General features: G+C 51.4%; 1 non-coding gene across 1 annotated transcript; it reads left to right on the forward strand.

The window, feature by feature from the left end:
• The first annotated feature begins 3166 nt into the window (after window positions 1-3166).
• Window positions 3167-3247, forward strand: TRNAL-AAG (transfer RNA leucine (anticodon AAG)). The gene has a single exon. It is a non-coding gene; the product is annotated as a tRNA-Leu (tRNA).
• Window positions 3248-3872: the final 625 nt, after the last annotated feature.

Below are 3872 nucleotides of genomic sequence, written 5' to 3' on the forward strand. Positions count from 1 at the left end.
GGTCCGACACCGGGACGAGCTTCACCCTACGTACCCTCCGACCATCCACTTCAAATGGATGGTAGATCTGGTGACGATGCCAATGGGGGTAGGACAGATGCGGTACCTGGTCCTAGCACGGGAGGATCTGACGAACCAGGTGGAAGGCCGGGCCCTTCCGAACAAAACGACCGCGGCCGTATGTCGGTTCCTAATCGAGGACGTGATATGCCGGTACGGGTGCGTCGGGAAGATTGTGGCTGACCGAGGGGAGTTGGACGCCGAAGAAGCCGCGGAGCTGTTCGACCGGCTTGGAGTCAAGCTCTCGCTCACCACTGCGTACAATCCGGAGGCGAATGGAAAGGTGGAGCGCGGACACGGACCGATCGTCAAGGCGCTGGTTCGAGCATGCGGAGGCCAAGTCGGAAACTGGCCGCGGCTGCTACCTTATGCTTTGTGGGCAGACCGGACCACGCACAGTTCGGTAACCGGGTACATGCCGACGGAGCTCATGTTCGGCCAGAAGCCGATCATGCCGATAGAACGGACGATCTCCTCGTGGGCAACGGTCGACTGGAGGGACGAGATGAGCCGGGAGGAGTTGTTGGCCGCACGTATACGACAGCTCGAGCGGAGACCGGAGGACGTGGCACTGGCTGCGGAGAAGCTCCGGGTGGCGAGGACAAAGAACAAAGCCCGGTTCGACCGAACGCACCGGCTCCGACTGAAGAAAATCGACGAAGGTGACTGGGTGCTCGTCTACGACAGCAGCCTCGACAACCAGCACCGAGCTACACGGAAGTTCGCACGAAGGTGGTTCGGGCCTTACGTGGTGCGGAGCGCCAATGACAACGGGACATATCACCTGGCGGAACTAGACGGCACGAGAATGGCGATACCGGTTGCAGGGAAGCGGATCAAAGCGTTCAAGAAGCGACACGACGACGAGCCAGACCCAGCTCTCCTAGTCAGCAGTGACGAAAGATCCGAAAACGAGGAAGAACCGACGGGCGAAGAAATGAAGACGGGCCGGTTTTCTCCGTCCCAGCTCTCTTGGTGCATACCGGAGGATGCACGGTTAGGTGGGGGCGGATGTCGTGAAGAAAACCGTCCATAGGCGGAATCGGCGCACCAAGGCGTGGGAACCGGTTCTTCACGCGCGCACGCTCCGAGTTGTACATAGAAGCGAATTAGGAGGATAATCGGCGGGAACGGGCCCTAACACAAGTGGAGACAAAGACCGCGCGAACAGTCTTTTCGGTCGCGCGCGCGAGCGAAGGAACTGTACGAGTCGGCGGCGTAACTACGCGGATGCGTGAAGGACGAAGCGAATCCCTGTCCAAAAGGGACAGGGAATAAAGCTGACATGACGGCCTGCTAGTCGGCCTATATAAGGAGCAGGAAAGAGCTATTGCAGGGATCTCGCGTGGAGAGAACGAAGTGCTGTCGGACCGTTTCTGGACGCTTCTCTCTCTCTCTGTTTCCTTCCTTCTTGAGCTCCAGAGCTTTCTGTGCAGGGTTCCGAGGAGGCTTGCGCTGTTTCGAGGAACGCCCGAGTGCTTCCGGCAGCACCTCCGACCGGCTACCCCTTTGTGCGTCGAAGCGAACAGGCATCGGCATCTGTTCGCCGGCCTGTTCGGTTGTAACCAACCTGTGCCCCATCGAGGGTTGTAGTCGTGTTAGCCATAATTTTCTTAATATATATATTTAGTCATTCGCATCTGTCTGTGTCGGTGTTCGTTCGCGTTCTCCGTGCTGAAGGGCCGTGTCCCTGTGTATCCCCGGTCCTGCGTAGCCAGTTCTCTCTCTTCCTCCTCCCTCACTTGCTCTTTGGTTCGAGACCCCCGCGGTCCCGCCTCGTTTCCACACGCACTTGCATAATAACTCGACACCGTTACGTTAAGGTTCTGGTCCGAAGGGGCGTGCGTTCCAATCCCACTCTCATCATCGATGTAAAATGAACATGCTTCGTTATGGGGACGGGTTGATTAGGAAACACGATAGGCAGATGAGGTGGCCAAGTTGGCCTCAAGCGCTAGAATAAGGTTATAGTCTGAAAGGGCATGGGTTCAAATCCCACTCTCATCATCGATGTAAAATGAACATGCTTCGTTCTGGTGACGGTTTTATTAGGGTACACGATAGGGCGATGAGGTGGCCGAGTTGGTATAAGGCGCTAGATTAAGGTTCTAGTCCAAAAACGCGTTGGTTCAAATCCCACTCTCATCATCGATGTAAAATGAACATGCTCCGTTATGGGGACGGGTTGATTAGGTGGATGAGGTGGCCGAGTTGGCCTCAAGCGCTAGAATAAGGTTATAGTCTGAAAGGGCATGGGTTCAAATCCCACTCTCATCATCGATGTAAATTGAAAATGCTTCGCTTTGGTTCTAGACCGAAAGGGGGTGGGTTCAAATACCACTCTCATCATTGATGTAAAATGAACATGGTTCGTTTTGGCGACGGGTTGATTTGGCAACAAGATAAGAGGATGAGGTGGCCGAGTTGGTGTAAGGCGCTAGATTAAGGTTCTATTGCGAAAGGGGGTGGGTTCAAATCACACTGTCATCATCGATGAAAAATGAACATGGGTCGTTTTCGCGATGAGTTTATTAGGCAACACGATAAGCGGATGAGGTGGCAAACTTGGTCAACGGCGCTTGATTAAGTTTCTAGTCCGAAAGGGCGTGGGTTCAAATCCCACTCTCATCATCGATGTAAAATGAACATGCTTCATTTTGGCGATGAGTTGATTAGGAAACAAGATAAGTTGATGAGGTTGGCTAGTTAGTCTAAGGTGCTAAATTAAGGTTCTAGTCTAAAAGGGCGTGGGTTCAAATCCCACTCTCATGATCGATGTAAAATGAACATGCTTCGTTTTTGTGATGGGTTGATTAGGCAACATGATAACCAGATGAGGTGGTCAAAGGCGCTAGATTAAGGTTCTAGTCCGAAAGGGTGTTGGTTCATATCCCACTCTCATCATCGATGTAAAATGAACATGTTTCATTTTGGTGACAAGGTTATTAGACAACATGATAAGCGGATGAGTTGGCCGAGTGGGACTAAGGCGCTAGATTAAGGTTCTAGTACGAAAGAGCGTGGGTTCAAATCCCACTCTCATCATCGATGTAAAATGAACATGCTTCGTTTTTTGTGATGGGTTTATTAGGCAACACGATAAGTGGATTAGATGGCCGAGTGGGACTAAGGCGCTAGATTAAGATTCTAGTACGAAAGAGCGTGGGTTCAAATCCCACTCTCATCATCGATGTAAAATGAACATGCTTCGTTTTTGTGCTCGGTTGATTAGGTAACACGATACGCGGATGACGTGGCCGAATTGGTCTATTGTGCTTGATAAAGGTGCTAGCCGAAAGGGCGTGGGTTCAAATCCCATTCTCATCATCCATGTAAAATGAACATGCTTCGTTTTGGCGACGAGTTTATTCGGAAACACGATAAGTGGATGAGGTGGCCAACTTGGTCAAAGGCGCTAGACTAAGTTTCTAGTTCAAAAGGGTGTGGGTTCAGATCCCGCTCTCATCATCGATGTAAAATGAGCATGCATTGTTTTGGCGATGGGTTGATTAGGCAACATGATAAGGGGATGCGGTGGCCGAGTTGGTCTCAGGAGCTAGAATAAGGTTCTAGTCTGAAAGGGCGTGGGTGCAAATCCCACACTCATCCTCGATGTAAAATGAACATGCTCCGTTTTGGTGACGGGTTTATTAGGGAACGCGATAAGCAGATGAGGTGACTGAGTTGGTATAAGTCGTTTGATTAATGTTCTAGTCCGAAAACGCGTTGGTTCAAATCCCACTCTCATCATCGATGTAAAATGAACATGCTTCGTTATGAGAACGAGTTTATTAGGGAACACGATAAGCGGA

This window comes from Azolla caroliniana, unplaced genomic scaffold (genome assembly GCF_043228905.1).
Source record: "Azolla caroliniana isolate FFs.n. ecotype wild unplaced genomic scaffold, voAzoCaro1.0.p SCAF_22, whole genome shotgun sequence".
Classification (NCBI taxonomy): Eukaryota; Viridiplantae; Streptophyta; class Polypodiopsida; order Salviniales; family Salviniaceae; genus Azolla; species Azolla caroliniana.